Source organism: Protopterus annectens, chromosome 1.part2 (assembly GCF_019279795.1).
Source record: "Protopterus annectens isolate FY-2018-M chromosome 1.part2, PAN1.0, whole genome shotgun sequence".
Classification (NCBI taxonomy): Eukaryota; Metazoa; Chordata; order Ceratodontiformes; family Protopteridae; genus Protopterus; species Protopterus annectens.
This window is the reverse complement of record NC_056727.1, coordinates 824180864-824202290: the sequence shown is the minus strand read 5'-3', so window position 1 is coordinate 824202290 and position 21427 is coordinate 824180864. Positions and strand designations below refer to the sequence as shown.

Genomic DNA, 21427 nt, shown 5'->3' with positions numbered 1-21427 from the left:
ACACACAAAACATGCAGATTACTGTAAATGCAATCAAATAAATCCAGCAAATCTTATGCTCTTAATGATACTTCATACTGGATCGGCAAGACCATATATGTGTGTAGTTGTGATAAAACCTTCATAGACTTCTTTTTTCCCTGCTTTACAGTGTTCATATTCAATAAAATATGTTCATTTTTTTCTGCAAATGTTTAATCATGCAACAAATGCTTATGATAGAAGTGTTGCATTTTAAGCTATAAACTGCCATGCATATGAATTTCACTGAAATATCGGAAGTAAGTAAATGTGTACATCAAGTCATGCAGCTCAATAAACTGCATTCTGTCAGAGTATAATCCATCAGCAAATTTATATCAATGCTCAAGACTCGGCAGCAGGAGGGAGTACAAAAGTGTGCACTTATCCCCTGTATTGTGCCAACTCAGAATTAGTGAAGATGACAGGTGTCAGTGTTTTTGGAGATCATGCTACAGTGGGTTTGGGGAATTTGCTGTTTTCCTCTGCTGTATAACTTGGAATTAGTATGTTTAGAGATGCAGGGTGAAGCATATCTATACATGGATTTATGTAAGTTTATCAAACTGCACTAATATTAATATGCATAATGTTGACACATAATTATTGATATTATGCAGTTTTACACACTATGCAAAAACTTTTACTCAAAACATAACATAAATCATTGCTTCATTGACCAAATTATGCTGACTAAACAGATGATGGCCAAAGTACCTTTCAACAAAAGTTGCAGAATGCATATACATATGTGAATTGCTTATGCAAAAAAATAAAAGGGGTTGGGAGGGTGGCCTAATGGTTAAGGCGTTTGCCTTTCAAACACAAGGTGCGGGGTTTGAGTCTCACAAGGGATAACTGGCTAGGCTTAAAATGGCTTGCAAGGGCAGTTAGTTTAGTACTGATCTATGAACTCTATGAACTCTATATAAATACATGTATATATTTACATACATACACACACACACACACGCACACACACACAAACACATGCACACATATGTAGAGAGATAGAGATATACATATACATATATATACAGATAGATATAGATAGCTAGATAGCTAGATAGATAGATATACATCCATATTCATGCATACATAGATATATGGATAGATCTTGCTTGGTCAATCAAGCTACATATCAAACCTTACTGTATCGGGATAGGTACTTGAAAATATAAACACTGAAAAACAATTTTTTTTTTGCACGGATATAAGCCCACATGCACATCCCTGCTAATTATGTATACCAATTCTGAAATTTCACTGCGGTAGTGAAAGAACAAATTCTTCAAGCCCTGCTTTGCCATGATCTTTCACAGACAAGAAAAGCTGATTGTTGATCACACATACCATCCTTTCTTCATTATGTAGTGTCAAGTATTGCTTTAGTTGTGTCAGTGAGAATGTTTTTGGATCTGTAAAGTGTTTGATGATTTTTTCTTATGCAATTTTGTATATGTAGGTCAAATGTAAGATTATCATCCACTATCATATCTAATAGTTTGCTGTGAGAAGTAACTTCATATACAGTATATCTGTGGCATGGCTAGTCATCCTGCAATGTAAACCTTGGTTTAGATGATTGTCACTGTTGAAGTGACACCCTGACCCACTGTGCAAAAAATGTGAAAAAGGGATTGTGGATGGATGGATATATATGATATTAACTACTACCTACTTGCTACATTCTTTCATTTGGATTATATGTTTGGCTTATATCGTGGATTACATTGTGGTGCTAGAGTCTTGTGGTTGGAGTAATGAATTGTATCCATTGCACTTGTGTGCCTTGTGTGTGTGTGTGTGTGTGTGTGTGTGTGTGTGTGTGTGTGTGTGTGTGTGTGTGTGTGTGTATGTGCGTGTGTGTGTATGTATATTCTATAACTAAGGTGGAATCATAGTCCGCTATTTTTCTTGTTTTAAGCTAAAAATAAATGAAAGTTCTGCATCATATTTTTTTGATGAATTCCTTCTTTATGTATCTATTCTTACAAGCAATTAGATCCTTTCAATTAATAAGACCTCAGAACAATCGGAGTGTCAGGAGCAGGCTCATTAAATAGTGTTCAGAAAGTCACCTGATGATCAGTTAGATGATAACATTCAAGTTAATAAGCAGCTTGGGATTTCATTATGTAAACATGTGAATCATCACAATCTAATATAAACAATATAATATGATCTCATGTCACATATTAGACTTGTAGCTCTTGCTCTTCTGCAGACAGATTTAATATAAAACTCTGATGAAAGCAACATCCACCTAGCTTAAAAGACATTGCAATAATTCATATTAAGAGCATGAAAAAATATGTCAATAAGCCAGCTAATCAGTAAGAAAAGTAGGAAAGTTATAATTCCCTAAAAACATAATGGCAACATCTGGTTTGGGGGAGCCTACCTTATAATTCTGTCTTTAAAGCAATATTTAATATTGTAATACTGTAGTGGTTTCCATTATAATCTAAATGCCACTCACTGGTCTTCCTTTCTTACACCTTTTGGAACTAGGACGCTTTTATCCTCCAGTTCATTAACCATTACTTTACCCCATGTGTTTTCATATACCGACTGCACAATATTTTTTACATGCTCTGTACCCTTTCAGTATAATGAACGTACCTTCACAAGATTACAAGCCACAACCTGGCAATCATTCTTTTCTCTCACTATATTGACTTGTCTCATAACAATCACCATATATTTTACTTGCTTTCCCTTTTTTCATATATCTCCTCATATATCACATTTCCACTAATTATACTATTTTTTTCTCAATAATTTTCTTAAATATATTTTAATTTGTGTTGCTTAATTCAATAGGTCTCCATTTTTTACATCTTATCTTTTCATAGGTTCATAGGTTTATACTAGGCTATCTGCCCTAAGGCATTTATAAGCCTAGCCCAGAGTTTTGTGGCTTACGCCACCCCTTATGTTAAAAAATACTGTGCCAATTAGTTTGTTGTGCCTCTGTCCAACAGTGACACAGAGATGATTCCCGGGGTAAACCTACGATCTCCCATCCACCGGTCAAGATTTCTCTTGAACAGAGCCTGCGAGGTGCTCTGCCTCACATGGACCGGGATTTTATTCCACAACATGGGGAGTCTCTGGGTGACAAATCTATCCCTCCAGCATGTCCTATTTATATCCATGTTAAGGTTTAAGTCGCTTGCTCTAGTGGATCTGGTAGATTTGGATTTTTTGAGGTGTAGCATGTTCATTAATTCCGGGTTGGACATGGCCTTGTATGTCAGGCACAGGTCACCTCTGAGCAGACGGTATGCGACTGAATAGAGCTGGAATTTCTTCAGTCTGGCAGCATATGACAGATTTTGGAGTCCCTTTATCCTTTTGGTGAGGAACTTTTGGGGTCTCTCCAATTGCTGCAGGTGTCGGGTGAGATACATCCCGAATGGGGCATTGTACTCGATCATTGGTCTGATAAGTGAAGAGTACAGGGGAACAATGACCTCACTTGATCTGGATGTGAATCCCTTCATGATCAGGTGGGCAATGTAGAAGGTCTTTCTAACCACTTTAGCAATGTGAGTGTCAAAAGAAAGGCCACTGTCAACCTGGGTTCCCAGGTCCCTTTTCTCTTTTTGACTTCTTGACATATTCCTTTATACCATATACGCTCACATAAACATCCATTAATTACCTGTAAGTTCACTGGTTTTACTTCTTCACTTTTCTTATAAAACACATAACCAAATCTACCTGATAATGGGATACTTCATTTATTTATTTCCCTTCACCATCCAGTTCTTCCTTGTTCGCCTCTCTTTCTAACTCTTGTATCCCTTCTTCCTTCAACTGCTCTACATTCTTTACTTTTCCTGTCATTCCTTCCTTTTTGCTTGCATATGCTTAGCATCATAAGCTATTTTCATTATGTTTTCTTGTCTGTGGCATATTGTGCCCCTGATATGCTTTACATTAGTCATTTCAGCATTTGTATTTCACATTTTTCCAAAAAGGTGAATCCTCTGTTTTTCCCCTTCTTAGAAAAACATCTCTCCCCTTCAGGCTCATGATTCAAATTGTTTCTCTATTTTTTCTGACTAATTTGTCTTTTTTCACAAAATCATATAATCATCTGTTCATAACTTTCAATTTTTCTCATCTAATTCTGCCAGATTTCACCTGTAACATACTTTTTATATTAGTCATTATACATTATTTGCCATTCTGATCATGTATTATAAAAGGCCTCATGCTATGCTTATGCCACAATACCTCCGTTTCACACCTGATTTGGTCTGTTTTATCCATTTCACCTATTTATATTCAGCCATTTGCTTTGTTTAGTAATGTCATCATTCTCACCTATTATTGCCAGGACTGATGATCCCTAAAATATGCTGACCTTCTGGATTACATGGATTCATGTTATTTTATGGAATATTTTGAATATTGAGTGCCACACCACCAAACATACCCAAAACATCAAGAAAACCCCAGCAAAAACAGCTTGTATGCAGAGGGCCAAACACTCCATTTGTATATAGTGTCTTCTTTCCCATATGCATTCAGAGTTCCTCATTTACCTACATACTTTAATATACTGCGTTGTCCTTCCTGCTCTTTTCCTAAGGTTGTAGTTAATATCGCATATATATTCAGTATTACAAACTTCTTCATGTCTTCAAACACGTTAGCCCTGTCTTCCACTACTGTGTATGGATAAATAAATTACTGTTATTTACAGTATATTATTGTTTATCCTTATGTCAAGCATAATAATTCTTCATGGAATTCCCATCGTAAATATCAAGAGCTTTTGTATTTTAATGGTTATCAAATACTTGAACATGTATCCTTCCAAAACCCAACACTATTTTCTTCTTGTAATCTTATCAATTGTTACTTCTATTCAGTTTCTAGAAACACTTACACTTTCTAGTTACACTGGCTCTGCACCTGCTTTGCCAGTTTGGTTGTGTTTATTGCATATTGCACTTTTTATGATATCATAGTAGAATATTACACCATGAACTGAAGGGGCCATTTTGAGCCAAGACAAATATCCCCCCAAAAATTTAATAGGTAATATTTCCCAATTTTTTTTTTGGGGGGGGCATATACTTGGGAGTCCTTTTGCATGAACACATATCATTCAAAGCCTTGTACAATGTTACAGTACTGATAGAAGTTGTTATGCAGGTCTGTAACAACACTAATAAATATGCATGAGCCAAATATTTAGTATTTTTCCCATGCAATTCCATTTTAAAGGCGTTACAAAGCCAGTAACTTCTCAGTTATCAATTACTGATATCAGCAAAAGGTATAAGTGAAACATCTGTACCATTAAAGATAGAATATTGAAAAGAAGAGGTTGAAAAAGGAGGAAATTACAGTTAAACATAAAAAACTAAATAAGTGGAAGGGGGACTGACTTATCTAGTAAAACTGATTTAAATTGACTGTGAAAAGATACCATTTAATGGCAAACAAATTGAAATATTAGACTAAAGAATTTGTACAGAGTTTACTAATGAGTCAGGAAAGCTTAGTTTCTGTAATACACCGAATAGGAATGTAAAATTTATTATTATGCCATGACCCCCCATTAATATTCCAAAACGTGCACGCTGATTGGTCAGCGTGCACATTGTAAATCGACTTATACTAATGGAAAAAGGTCCAGTCGCCCGGACTTTTTCCATTAGTATGTCTTTTTTAAAACACTGTTTTGCTATGTTACAGGAGTTTAACATCGCGAGACAGCTTTAAAAAAAGCAACGGAGATACTCCGTTGCTTTTTTTTAAAGCTGTCTCGCTATGTTAAACTCCTTTAACATAGCGAGACAGTGTGTAAAAAGCAACGGAGATCTTGCTTTCTCCGTTGCTTTTTTCAAAACTGTCTCACTATGTTAAATGGGTTTAACATAGCGAGACAGCTTTAAAATAAGCAACGGAGATTCTCTGTTGCTTTTTTTAAAGCTGTCTCGCTATGTTAAACCCATTTAACATAGCGAAACAGTAAAAAGCAATGGAGATCTTGCTTTCTCCATTGCTTTTGCCCACAGCTCTGATGTACTGCGTAGGCATACACATGTGCAGTACATCAGAACTGCCGCAGAATACCAGACAGCTGCGGAAGGGCAGCAAGGAGGCATTATACAATGCCATTATTTAAGAAAAGTAATTATTTTTTTTCTTAAATAATGTCATTGTATAATAGCAATAACCCACTTCTGGGTGTGGGTAATCCTGGATTTACCCACGGTTGGCTTTGTTTGACTACTCGGGCTTCACCCTCGTGACCAAACCACGCCAACTGTGGGGAAATCCAGCATTACCCACACCCAGGCGTGGGTTATTGCTATAATGAAAGACCTTAGCAGCCTCTATATCAAACATAAAACATAATTCCGGATGAGTGTCATTCATTAAAAAAGAGTCTAATGAGATAAATTTCCAGCACATACCATTTTGTTAGTTAACTGGCAGTTTTCAAAGTTTGTTTTATCAAATTAACCTGTTCCAAATCTCAGAAAAGTCATTTTCGTAGTTACACTTATTTGCTGGCCCAGAATTCCTGATGGAGCACTCTGCAGGGACTTTTTAGTATGTCAACTGATTACACACCAAGAACTAATGCTCCCAGGTATCTCTTTCTTCCCCTTTAAACCTCCAACATGTGCCATCTACCTTAGGAGATCCACTTTTTTTCTTCTTAGTATCTGATTTCCTTTTCAGGAACTTTATTTTAGCATCTGAAATTTGTGAGTTGTATCTCATCTCCAAGGAATGTCAATAATTCTAACATTATTTGGATACCTTCAAATGCTATATTTAGTTATTTGCAGTTTACTAATGAGCAGTCTACACTTTTCATATATTTGAAATTGTAGTTTCTTCTTTCAAACTTATTGCTTCTACATATAAGAAGACATTAGATTTAAAATTTAAAAAGTCAGTCTTTTCACTTATTGTATTGTTTGATCAAGATTCTTCAATGATGAATGAGAATGTATGGTCAGACTTAATTACCCAGTCTTCCATCCCCTTTAACAAGCTTTTATTGAACTCAATCTGTGGTTTACTTTAATACTTATTTATCCCCCACCAAAATATTTTTAATAATATTTCCTTCCTACCTGTTCATTATAGATTATTATACATGTATTTTGGCATTGTTCCCAGTGAAAAAACTATGGTGAATTATTATTCATGAGAAATTTCATCACTTCAGTGTTACAGAACATGATTTTTTTCAGTCAGCATGCATCTTAAAGTTTGGATTCAACTTTTCATGTAAAAAAATGCATTATTGTTTAAAGTACAGTCTGCTGTTTTCTTTTCTTTCTTTCTTTCTTTCTTTCTTTCTTTCTTTCTTGAGTTGTTTATTTTGGTCCACAGGGTCAGTGCAATGACTCCTCTTCCTGCAGCCAGCTGATTCATTCTTGCATTATGGCAAGAGTCCTTTGGTTCATTCATTCTTTGGTGAAGGTTGAGATTAGGTGTTATGCAGGGGGTCAGTCTGCAGACACCATGGGCTGTGCTATTCCCTCTCCTTTGGCAGCCTATGAGCTCCACTATTGTCTTAGAAGGAGCATCTTCACAACAAAGCAGCATACCGCTTGTAGTGCAGCAGTGCCAGAGTCTTCAGAGAGAAGTAACACTTAAAGGTATCACCAGTGCACTGAGCCAAGCCACCACCCCCCCCAGGATGGGCTAGCCAGTATCAAACAAGCCACATCCCACCCCCGGGATGGGCTAGCCAGTATCAGACATGCCAGTTCCCATCCCCGGGATGGGCTAGCCAGTATCAGACAAGCCACCTCCCACCCCCAGGGTGGGCTAGCCAGTATCAGACACTCGCTTTTATCCTCTCCTGTCCAGCCCTTCCAACTCCAGTGTTGCTAATCAAATGCAGATCATCTGGGCTGCAATCAATGCTTTGTCCAATGGATCCACAGGTCTGGGGCATAGCACTCTCTGCTTTAGTAAAGTTAGATATAACAGCTCAGGGGACCAAGTCTTATATAGAAACTAGATATGTAAATGCATGCAAGCTGTCTGCTACAACTATATTCAAATAAAAAGTAATTGATGGGAAAAGCATCATGGTGACATTTAAATAATATTGCCATGGGCCTGTCTTTACTTGTACCTGGATTTTCATGTTATATTTGATTGTTGTACATGAAGAACTTGTTACTTTCTGTTTTAAATACTCTGCTGATTGCTCACTCTGGTTCTTTTGTATTCAGTTAACTACTGTAGACTTGTTTTGTATACTTCAACTGTTTGCTAGACCAGCTTCTTTTTTGTTTCCTTCCTTAAATTAAAAATTAGAAAAATTAATAAAAGAAGAATTTGCAAACAAATTGACAATATACTTTATTTTCAAACGTTCATACAAATAAAATATCTCAAGGAAACCAAAAATGGGATGAAAGCTTGACAGTAAAGTAATTTTTATACTGAATGAAATGTTTTTAGGCATTTCTTATATTTATATACATTTATTAATTTGTAAATACACAGCAAAACAGTATTGTTTGATTATTTTCTATAACAGTTGTGCATTCATAACATGTCTCCATGATTTAATACAGTCTGAAGTTTCAGATGGATAAAAAGAAATGATCAAATCTTCAACTAGTAAAAAAAAAGGGGACCCAAGCTCCTTGTGTTCTTGTTTCTTAAATGTTCCTGCTTCATAAGTGGAGAGCCCAGGAAGAAAGAAGAAATGTCATAGACAATGATCAATGAATCACTTTTGCAGGGCAAATCAAAACTGCACCACCAGTACTTTTCTGTGGTGAACTCTGCTGACTGTGCTTCAGATCAGGTAAATATTGAACACTCCTAGACTAGTACATTAGGCTATTTCAACTGTATTGTCTCATACAGTACTTGCACTGAACACAAAAACACGGTGATAGTCCATTAAGGATTTTACTTTTGCAATTTCAAATAGCAGAACAGTGGACCTACATTTGCTGAAACAACAGAGCAGGAAAACTGTTAGTAGACTTTTACAAAAAGATATCTAGCTGAATAGACTTGCCTTTACTCATGTTGTCTTGAGTTGCAGCACTTGATTGAAGCTTTCTGGTGTGATATCAAAGTAAAGCAAGGTTTAGGAGTGTCACAGATCTATAACTTCTAAATGTAAACAATAAAACATGTTCTCCCTGACCCAAGTTCCCCTTCCAAACCCAACTTGGCCTTCAGGTCAGATGCAATGAATATTCCTTCCTTCCAACAGCAGTATTCAGGTTAGAATAGTTTGACTTGAATTCTATCCATTTGCCACTCCACCTCCCACTTCAGTCAATGGGAACACACATTAAATGGCTTAGCTCAAAATGAAAAGGATGAATTAGTGCAAATGAATCCCATTTCTGTAGAAGTATGAAATGAAATTAAGAACACTTGAGTTTGTGACAATAACATGAATGCTGAATAAGAGTAATCGGTAGCAGTGGTCAGTCATTTATGAAACAGTTATGTGTTACAGTTCCAAGTGCAAGAGGTGAAATGCATTCCCTTTGAGTTAGAGTGTGCCTGCAAAAGGCAGAAGTAGAAACAAATGAAAAACAAATTAAATTAATTCAGCAACTAGCGCTTTGGGCCAGAGACCGCTGACAGGCTTATTTTTGACACACTAGTGATTGTTACCCTAATGCGAGATTGCTACAATATGAATACTGAGGTTTTCAGTTAAAGATCAAGACTGCAGTACCCAGGATATTCCTCTTTTCCTGAGCTACAGAATCTTTAAAACTACGAGAAACAGCTAGAATCTTGAAAATGGTCTATATGAGTTGTGGGGGTGTGAGAAGGTGCGGGGGCGGGCTTGATTATTTTGTAAGTTTCAGTCGTGGCTCACTGCACAGGGCTGCATTGCTTTGTGATCATACTCATGAGTGTTTGTCTAACAACAGTTGAACTTCAGTCATGATCAGAATTTGGCAGGTTACGGCACTGCCTACAGTCAATGTTTTGGGCAGGCTGGTGCTGCAAATTCCAGGATCATTGAAACATTTTCAGTCTTTCTGAGCTGGCTGTAAAAGTAGGTAAATGTTCACACTGATTTCTTTCAGACTGTTGCTTTAATGCATCTCTTTGGACATTAGGAAATGTCAGAGCAAAAACTAAGAAAGGCAAAAGACTTCAGACAGATGCAAAATAATAGTCTACTTAATTAAATAAATCTGTCAGTGTAGCATAAAACAGGCATACCATTTTCAATCTCATCTCCATCTTCACTGGGAAAAAGAATGTTGCTTTTGAATTCATCCCTTTAAACAGCGGCACCTTGTTCTGCACTTTTAATATATAAATATATCATACATGTAAGGATAAGTGTAAAAAACAATAATAGTAATTCAAGGGTCATTCATATAGGTTCATAGGTAGGTACTAGACTATCAGCCCTAGGGTCTATACAAGCCTAGCCAAAAAGGTACCCTGGCTTTCGCCACCCAAGAAAATTATTTTCCTGTGCCCCTGTTGAGCAGAGCCACAGAGGTGATCCCCGGGGTGAATTTCCTATTTCCCATCCAGTCATCAAGATTTTTCTTGAAGAGTGCTAATGAGGAGCTTTGTTTGATATAGATAGGTAGTTTGTTCCAGAGTATGGGACGTCTCTGGGACAGGAATCTATCCCTCCAGCATGTTCTGTTTATTGTGGTGACAAGGTTTAGGTCCCTAGACCGTGTAGCTCAGAGGGATTGGGATTTTTTTAAGTGGAGCATGTCCAACAGCTCTGGGTTTGACATAGCTTTCTATGTTAGGCTGAGATTGCCTCTGAGTAGGTGATATGCGTTGGAGTAAAGCTGGAGTTTTTTGAGACGGTCTGCGTAGGGCATCTGTTTGAGGCCAGTAATCCTCTTTGTGAGGTATTTCTGTGGCCTTTCCAGTTGTTGTAGATGTCTTGTGATGTACATACCAAAAGGGGCATTGTACTGTATAATAGGTCTAATGAGTGACAAGTAGAGGGGAACAATGTCCTCTTTTTTCCTGGATGAGAAACCTTTTGTGATGAGGTGTGCCATGTAGAAGGATTTCCTGACTACTGTGGTGATGTGATTATCAAAGGAGAGACTACTGTCCACCTGTGTCCCAAGGTCTCTTATCACACTTTTGGTGTTAAGTAGACTACCACCTATGTGGTAGCTCATGGGTACAGAGTTTTTACCGAAGGGGATGGCAATGCACTTTTTGGCATTGAGCTTGAGGCCATGGCTTTGACACCAGGCATCTGTCTCAGTGAGGCCCTTTTGTAGGATGTCCACATCATTAGGAGTTTCAATTATGGCTCCTAGTTTGCAGTCATCTGTGAACTTCATTAGCCAAAGACCTTTTGTGTTAGCCTGTACTTCAGAAAAGTAGATACCAAACAGGAGAGAACCCAGGACTGAACCCTGTGGTACTCCACTTGTCACTGGTCTGAAGTCAGATTTGGAGTCTGCCACTTTCACAGTGTGGGTTCTGTCAGTGAGCCAGTTGGCAACCCATCTTGTGACATAGGGATTTATGCCTAGTTTAGTGAGTTTATCTATAATTCCAGAGTGGAGGATGGTGTCAAAAGCCTTGGCAAGATCTAGATAGGCTGTGTGAACTACCTTACCCTCGTCTACAGCTTTGGTGACTGTTTCAAAGAAGTCAGTCAGGTTTTAGGAGACATGATCTGCCTTTTACAGACCCGAACTGGGAGGGGTCCAGAGTTTGGAGATTACCAATGTCTTTGTTTATAAGTTCCATGATGGTACCTTCCATGGCCTTGCAGACCAGGCTCATTAGGCTAATGGGGCGGTAGTTCCAGGGGTCCGTGGTGGCTCCCCCTTTGTGGAGTGGGATAACCGTCGCTGTGCGTCATTCAGTGGGCACAAAGCCTGAGGTGAGACTATGATTGAACATGGTGCTTAGGTGGGGTGCCAGTTCATTCTGTAGTTCATGTAGAATGCAGCCTGGGATGTTGGCAGGTCCCATGGATGCTGTGTTTTTGGCTTTGGAGAGTGTGTTTTTTACCTGTGCAGCCGTGATTACAGGAACTTTGCATTCTTCCCCCAGATGAGGCCTTTAGGGGGTGAGTGGGGGTAAAGTTAGCACTGAACCTATCTCCCAGGATGTTGGTAATATCAGTTGGTTCTGTATATTCAGTGACATTGTGCTGTAACTCAGAGCAGATCTAAGTGTTGCCATTGAGATTCTTGACATAGCTATAGAATGCTATGTGGTTGTCTATAGAATCAGTGGTGATTTTGTTTTCATAACTAGCTTTGGAGGATTTTATGAGGGATCTCAGCTTCGTACTGAGACTGACCAGGGAGTTCTTCCAGTCATGGTCTTTTACTCTTTTTTGCAACAATTTCTTTCTTCTGTTGTAGAGTTTGTTTATGGCAGGGGACCACCAGATTGGCTTCCTTTTTTAGAGGATAGCATCTTGGTTCTGTTAGGGATAGCACAATCCATGCACTCGTGTAAGTGCTTATAAAGTGCATTTGTGTAGGATTCAGCAGTTGTACCTCTATTATCCATCTGCATGGGTGTCGTGAAGTTTGCCACTTCTGTCTTAAGAGGCGTGATGTTGGCTTTGGAGAAATTTTTTACAGTGGTTTCCCTAATGGGGGGTGGGGGCGGGATGTGAATGTCTAGGCTGATTAGCTTGTGGTCGGATCCGACCAACGTGGAATTGACTTCTGGTGTGGAACACCGGTTGCCCATGTTGGTAATGACCAGGTCTAGGATATTGCTGCCCCTGGTGGGAGTGTGGATAAGTTGATCCAAGGCGTTGGAATTTATGAATTCCAGAAAACGTTGAGCAAAAGAGTTGGTACATGAGTAGTTTTCCCAGTTAATGGTGGGGTAGTTGAAATCACCCATTATTAGGGTGTTGGGTTGTACCCTAATATTTTCCAGTGTATCAAGAAATGAGGAGAGGGAATCCTGGGGCATGTTGGGGGATCTGTAGCAAGTTACAATTTGGATTGCTGTCTTGCCCAGAGTTAGTTACACTTGGATAATCTCAGATGCATTATGCTGAGCAACTAGCCTGAGGTCTGGATATCCTTAATGAATATGGACACGCCTCCACTTTTAGTGTTTCAGTGTAGGTTAGGTGGCCGAAAGGTGTGGTATGAATTGTAGCCTGGTAATGTAGGGGTGCTCTCTGGAGCCTTGAACCAGGTCTCTGCACAGATGTCGATGTTCTCCATTTTAAGGAGTGCCTCGAGTTAATGCATTTTGAGGTTTAGACTTCTAGCATTGAGTAGCATTACCCACAGATTTTGCTTGCTTGTACCTGTTACAGTGGTGAATTTGTCACTTGAACCTTGCCTAAAAAAGGCACTATAGGGGTGCCAAGAGCATTAGCCAGTATCCGGAATCCCAAGGGCGACAGGTGCAGGCCATCTCTGGCAAAGCATTGTGGTCTGTTGATCATGTCATCCCAGGCAGACAGATACTGGATCCACTTAGAATGACACCAGAAGCTTAGCCAATTGTTGAAGTCAATCATTTTGTCCTTGTACTGTGGTATCATTCTGGGTGATGGCAGGATGCTACTCAGGGCTAGGGTCATAGCTGCCTGGGCTACAAGATCAGAGAGCTCTTCCATGTCTGTTTTCATGTAGTCTAGGGAGGTACGTTTCAGTTCATTCATGCCAACATGGACAATAACAGAGTCAAATATGTACTTGTTGTGGAGTGACCTGAGTGCGTGCATTATGTGGCGGATCCTGGCACCTGACAGACAACTGACAGTAGCTTTCTCCTTGTTTAGCCTGGTGAGTGGAAGATCAGTGTGCCTGACTATAGCGTCACCTATGACTAGAGTGTTGGGTACGTTGTTATGCCTTATGGGCTGTGGTTGAGTGACACACTGAGTTTGTGGGCTATGTGTCATTTGGGTTGTGTTGGGGGGTGGAGGTTGCATGCGTTTCGGCTTTGGAGGTCTCTGTTGCTTGAGCAGATTTTTATTGAGAGCCTCCGTGAATGTAGGTGTGTGTTTTGTGTTGCTGTGTGTGTGTTTTGGTGGTGTAGGTTTTGAGGGACTATGTGATGAGTGTGGTGTGGTGCAAGTGTTTACCTTCTCCTCTTGACAGTCTAGTCCAGTCTTGGGTGAAGAGAGCTTTGCTTCCAGTTTGGCTATTTAAGTGCATCCTTCACAGTCTGTAGTGTTGGGTGCAAGAGGAGAGGGTTGTCTCTGTACATGAGGCAATTGCTGCATTGCCCCAAGATGCCCAGATTCATCAGGTAGACAGGCGAAAACGTCGGGAGCTGACCCTTAGACATGCCTGGATAGGTGCTTATTTATTAAGTACTAAAAACTGTTTTCCTCTAGACAAGTGAGGAAAGTTGAGTGCTGTAGTAATTTGAAGCTTATTTAGTGCTTACAATGAGTTCTGAACAAGTGCTGAGCTCAAAGAAACAGATTTGAGTGCTAAAACTAAAAAACTGGCTAGTTCTAAGGGAAAATTTGAAGAGCAGACTTTATGGCGCCAGGAATAGTTTAACCCTAGCTAAGCGGCGATGCATAAGGCATATATTTTTTAATATAATATAATAGTGGCAAATGAGCAAACTGATTTAAACAAATTTACCAATAAAAAGCTAAAAACTGAGCCCTGTTCCAGTAGTCTGCAATCAGACAAGTTCTAACTGCAAACTCCTGCCACTAGGGTGCAGGGGAGCCTTCTCCAAAAAAGATGGCCTGGATTAGTGCTCAAGTTATACAAACAAAGGTAGATTCAGCATGCCTTAATCTAGTCTATGCTACAGCAAACATTGTTAAACTGATATATAGATGCTAAATTTAATTTTATCTTTTTATTGTCTGATATAGCTTCTGCAATTCATTTAGGAAAATTTGAACAAACTAATGTATCTAATGTTTTAAATATAAAGGCTGGATTCATTAACACCTTCACTAAGTGTATACCATTCTGTGCAAATAGACAAGACAAGCATAGCTCACACCTTCTTTTTCTTATTTTAGTTTTCCTACTGACTTTCTTGCAACTTTAAATATCAAGGGGATTCATAAAATTTTACCATGATGTGTAGACTATGTCTACACTTAGTGTAATCTTTCTGAGTGAATAGACAGTGCAAAAACTGTGGTATGGAAGCTCTTGAATACAGATCATGTACACTAAGTACTGTATATACATAGTGTAGACTTCATGAATCAGCACCATTCTTTGCATAACCATACATCTAGTGAGTACATTTGTTTCAACATTCCTCTTAAGTTCACATATATTTCCCTAAGTCTGTGCCTAAATTCTCTGTAGAATTTTCTTATAGAAACAGCTTGCAAAAATAGGTGACTGTATATACCTGCCCTGTCAGTTGGAACAAGTGAATAGAGCTTAAATCAATAGATTCTGTGTATTAGCAGTAATAAAACGTACAAGATGTACTTTCGTGTGCAATTGCTACACATTTATATTTACTACTTCCTGTAGATTGGGTAAGATGGTCAATAGTAGCACAAAATGTGTCACTTTCAGAGACCTTGAAACTATTCATGTAAGTAAACTTTGTGTTGTGGAGCTTTTCTCCCCGGGCCTCCACTGAAAATGGGGCCCCCCAAGCCCAGTGGACCTCCCCAGTCATCAAACTGGAATAAATAAATAAATAAATAAATTTGTTAATTTGGTTTGGTCTCTTAAACTCATTTTGGGACACTTTAAATGGAACACATATTGTGGAATTCTTGGTGCTAAACATAATGAATAAGTAACTTCATTTAAGAAAACTACATTTGACTATTAAAACAGGAATTCTATAAGGATGCTATAATAAAGCTTTCCTTTAAACTCCGCTACATAGTATGGGTTGTGCCTTTGTAAACCCTGACTTGAAAACAATGTTTTTAGCTTATCCACTTATGTCACTGAATGTGATAAGTCAAAACAAATTCCTCCAGCCTTTATGAATGCCAAACAAGGAAGAAAACAGACAGTAGCCACCACGCTGAAAAGCTACAAAACATTTATTTAAAACATAATTAAAAACACAGAAATCAGCACTTTCGGGACCAAGCCCTTCAGATAACAAGCTAAAATAAAACTGCAGTTTTATAGCTCTTTGACTACTAATCAGTACTGCACCCCCCTCTTTTTCAGTGCAGCTTACTTGGGGTTTTATATGCTGCTAACTCAGTGACTCATTTTGTCTCATTTAATTCTGTTTCTTTAACCAAATCACCTCCCCTTCTGTTGTTGTTCATGCATTGTATAACCATAAATTTAAACTTATGTTTCTCATACTTAGAAATATGCTGGAAAAGTGCATTATGTTCATGTCTTCACCTAATTGATAACAAATGGTTCAAAATTCTATTTTTTACTATGCAGTTAGTTTTTCCTACATAGAATGAGTTGCAGTCCTGACAGCCAGCCAGATAAACAACATTCTTTGTTTTACAATAAGCGTACAAATCAAAACAATACTGCTTTCCTGATATAGGATGTCTATATGATCCTGCTTCCTTTCTGAGATTGTGTGAATTAGACATAAAGCATTATCTGGAGAACGCAGTAGGAAGTTTTTTAATTTGTCCATTGCACAGAGGCAAGCACTTAACTCACTGATAAACAATATGGACATTGTTATAAAACCAGCAGATAAGGGGGGGGGAGCTGTAGTAGTAATGAATAAGGTCTTCTGTCTTAGTAAGGTTTTACTACTGCTACAGGATGAACATGCTTTTATACGTATATCCCCAGTAATGGTTAATTACATAATCAATAGGGTGAAGTAAAGGTTTACAGAATTGAAACAACTGGAGGTAATGACATAGGACTTATATGCATTTTTATGGATAGAACATCCAATGGTCCCTATATTTAAGGCTTTGCTCAAGGTGACTGACCCCCCACTGACGCCTGTTGTCTCAGGCAGGGGTTGGGCCACAGAAAATGTTTCTATATGGATTGAATGCACACTGATTCATAGATTCATAGATTAGTACTAAGCTAACTGCCCTTGCGAGCCATTTTAAACCTAGCCAATTATTTCTTGTGAGATTCAAACCCTGCATCTTGTGTTTGTAAGGCGAACACCGTAAACATTAGGGCACCCACCCAACCCACTGAAAATAGTCTTAGATAATTTTCCCAATAAATTAAGGGGCACATTTCTTAACATTGTTGCATGATTGCATTGTACAGAATGAAGGACGGAATTATACTATGGCCACATTGGATGTAAAAAATTTGTTTACTGTCATTAGCAATACCTATGGCATACACGCCATAGAACACATACTATTACATGTAGCTAATTTTGAGGATAACCCTATAAAGTTGATAAGTGAGCTGCTTGAAATAGTATTAGAGAACAATGTGTTTATGTGCCACGATGCATATTATTTTCAAAAGCACGGGGTGGCTATGGGCACCCTTTGCGCTAAATACATATGCAAACTTAGTGTTGAGAGAAGGAGGTTATATATGAAGGACAACACCCATGGAAGGATAACTTACTTTTCTATGTACATTTTGTAGATGACATATTTTTGCTATGGATAGGGGAAGTTGTTGATCTGCAAGAATTTGTAGAATATTTGGAGTCTAGGACCATGTTTCTTAGGTTTACTATGCAGTATTCCAGCAAAGTTTTGGACTTCCTGGATGTAAAATTGCTGAGGGATGAGAATGGGGATTTGGATACGACCCTACTTAGGAAGAGTTGTTGGAAGAATAGCATGCTATCTTATGAGAGCATGCATCCTAGATACACCTTTAACAGTATAATAAGAGGGCAGGTTGATAGGATTTCACATATATGTATAAAGGATGCACATTTTATAGGTTCATAGGTTCATAGGTAGGTACTGGACTATCTGCCCGAGGGGATTTATAGGTTCATAAGTTCATAGATTAGTACTAAGCTAACTGCCCTTGCGAGCCATTTTAAGCCTAGCCAATTATCCCTTGTGAGACTCAAACCCTGCACCCTGTGTTTGTAAGGCAAACACCTTAACCATTAGGCCACCCACCCTCCCAGAAGGATTTATAAGCCTAGCCAGAGTGTGTCAGCTTTCGCCGCCCCATTGATTGATTAATTAACTGAGGCTCTGTCAAGCAGAGACAATGAAGTGATCCCAGGGGTGTATTTTCTGTTACGCATTCACTCGTCAAGGCTTCTCTTGAAGATTGTTAGTGAGGGGCTCTGCCTAATGTAGTTAGGAATTTTGTTCCAAAGCATGGGGAGTCTCTGTGACAGGAATCTATCCCTCCAGCATGTTCTCTTTATTGTTGTGGCAAGGTTTAGCTCACTAGAGCGTGTGGCTCGCAGTGACTTGGATTTCTTTAGGTGGAGCATGTCCATCAATTCTGAGTTGGACACGGCTTTGTAAGTCAGGTAGAGATCACCTCTGAGTAAGCGATATGCCACTGAGTACAGTCGGGCTGCATAGAACATATGTTTGAGGCCAGTAATCCGCTTGGTGAGGTGCTTTTGTGGTCTTTCCAGCTGTTGGAAGTGTCTTGTGAGGTACATCCCAAATGGGGCATTGTACTCTATGATGGGTCTGCTGAGTGATGAGTAGAGGGGCACTATAACCTCTTTATTTCTAGATGCAAACCCCTTAGTAATTAGATGGGCCACATAGAAGGATTTCCTAACTACTTTGGCAATATGATTGTCAAAGGAGAGATTACTATCTACCTGGGTCCCCAGATCTCTTATTACCTCTTCTGTATTAAGGGGGCTGCCGCCTATGTGGTAATTTGTGGGTGTTTTGTTTTTCCCAAATGGGATGAGTATGCATTTTGTGGCATTTAGCTTGAGGCCATGACTTTGACACCAGGTGTCTGTCTCAGTAAGGCCTTTTTGGAGGATGTCCGTGTCAGCCGGAGAGTCAGTTATGGCTCCCAGTTTTCAGTCATCGGAGAACTTAGTTAGCCATAGTCCTCCTGTGTTTGCCTGTACTTCTGAGAAATATATGCCAAACAGTAGGGGTCCCAGAATCGAGCCTTGTGGGACACCACTTGTGACTGGTTTAGAGTCAGACCAGGAGCCCACTATTCTTACCGTGTGAGTTCTGTCTGTAAGCCAGTTGGCAACCCATCTTGTGACGTAGGGGTTTATGTTCAGGTTGGTGAGTTTCTGTATAATACTGGAGTGAGGAATGGTGTTGAACGGCTTGGCAAGATCAAGGTAGGCTGTGTGAACCACCATCCCCTCGTCTATGGCCTTGGTGACTGTCTCGAAGAAGTCAACCAGGTTTAATAGGCATGATCTGCCCTTAACAAATCTGATCTGGGTTGGGTCAAGTGTTTGGAGGTTCTCGATGTCTTTGTTAATGATTTCCATGATGATGCGCTCCATAGCCTTGCAGACCAGGCTAGTCAGGCTTATGGGGCAATAGTTACCAGGGTTACTTGTGTCCCCCTGGAGTGGAATAACCGTTGCTGTGCACCATTCTATGGGCATGTAGCCTGTGGAGAGGCTGAGGTTGAACAGCGTGTTTAGGTGGGGGGGTTAGCTCATTCTGTAGTTCGTGCATGACGCAGCCTGGGACACCATCTGGCCCCATTGATGCTGTGTTTTTGGCTTTTGAAAGGGCTGTTTTCACCTGTGCTTCTGTGATTTCTGGGACATTACATTTTCCGGTATTGTTGTGAGCCCTTTTGAAGGTGAGCAGGAGGTGAAGTTTGCACTGAATCTATCTGCCAGGATGTTGGCAATATCAGTAGGTTCAGTATATTTTGTGCTATTTTGCACTAGCTCAGAACATATCTGCTAGTTGCCACTTAGATTCTTGACATAGCTAAAGAAGGCTTTATGGTTATCTTTCAAATCCTTGGCTATTTTTCTTTCGAAGTTAGCCTTGGATGATTTTATGAGGGACCTCAGTTTCTTACTGATACTGATCAGGGATGTCTTTCCTTTTTGGGATTTGATTTTTTTCTGAACTAGTTTCCTCCTTTTGCTGTATAACCTGTTTATGGCAGGGGTCCACCAGACTGGTTTTCTTCTCTTAGGGGAGTGAGTCTTGGTTTTGCTAGGGAAGGCACGATCCATGCATCCTTGTAGGTGCTCATAGAGTGCAATTGTAAAGGATTCTGCACCTTGGGCAGTGTTATCCTTTAACAAGAGATAGCTAAGTTAGAGAATAAGCTTTGTCAAAGGGGATATAATAAGAATAAAGTTAAAGATGTCATTACAATGAGTAAACAACACAGGAACAATAGATCCAGACATTGGTTTTCCCACAGATAACAGAATGAAATATCTAGTCAGCCTAGACCCCCACAAATGAATAATACGAGATTGATGTTAACATATAGTAACAACATAGGGGAATATGTGACATAATAAAACAGAAATGGAATGTTCTGTTAACAGATGAAAGAATAGACAAGGTGGTGGGGGAGAGACCACTATTTGACTTTAGAAAGAATAAAAATCTAAAAGACTTATTATGTCATGAAGGGAAGACAGAAAAAAGTAGGAACAGAATTTCTCTACACAACGTACAGTTACATGAAAATGTAGAAGCTGCAAAGTGTGCGACTACATTGAGGAAGCAGGATCATATAGACATCCTATATCAGGAAGTCAGTATTATTTTGATCTATATGCAGATTATAAAACAATGAATATTGTTTATCTGGCTGTCTGTCAGGACTGCAACTCATTCTATGTAGGAAAAACTAACTGCATGTTAAAAAATAGAATTTTGAAGCATTTGTCATCATTTAGGTTAAGACATGAACATAATGCACTTTTTCCAGCATATTTATAAGTATGAGAAACATACGTTTAAATTTATGGTTATACAATGCATGAACAAGAACAGAAGGGGAGGTGATTTGGTTAATTAAACAGAGTTAAATGAGACAAAATGGATCATTGCATTAGCAGCATGTAAAACCCCAGGTTTAAATGGGGTTATACATTTAAAACCTGTACTTAAAAAGAGGGGGGTGCAGTGCTGATTAGTAGTCAAAGAGCTATAAAAACTGTAGTTTTATTTGAGCTTCTTATCTGAAAAAGGGCTTGGTCCTGAAAGCGTTTATTCCTGTGTTTTTAATTATGTTTTAAATAAAAGTTTTGTAGCTTTTCAGCGTGGTGGCTGCTGCCTGTTTTCTTCCTTTTTTGGCTCAGTTCTCATGGGCAGTTAGCCTTTGGTGGAGTATCTACAGCTGTTTTTGTTTAGCCTTTATGAATGGAGATTAGGTATATATTATTTACAAGTGTCCTTCTGTGTTAGCTCAAACAGCTACATAATGTCTGCAATAATCAGCATGCTGGGGTTCTTTCTGTGAAACAGAAGAATATAGATTTTAATTATTAACCCATTGACAGGGCTTTGCTAAAGAGTCCAAGTGGTTTACAGTGCCTGCCTTGTAGATGGTGTGAAGAAAGAGAGAGGTTTTGCTCACATTGCCCAACCCATGGGGAAGAAGGC

At 39.0% G+C, this 21427-nt stretch overlaps 1 protein-coding gene across 1 annotated transcript in view; it reads left to right on the top strand.

Annotated features, from left to right (window-relative positions):
* Positions 1-21427, top strand: part of RYR2 (ryanodine receptor 2) — a 6224161-nt gene that overhangs the window by 1441936 nt on the left and 4760798 nt on the right. The window lies entirely within an intron of this gene.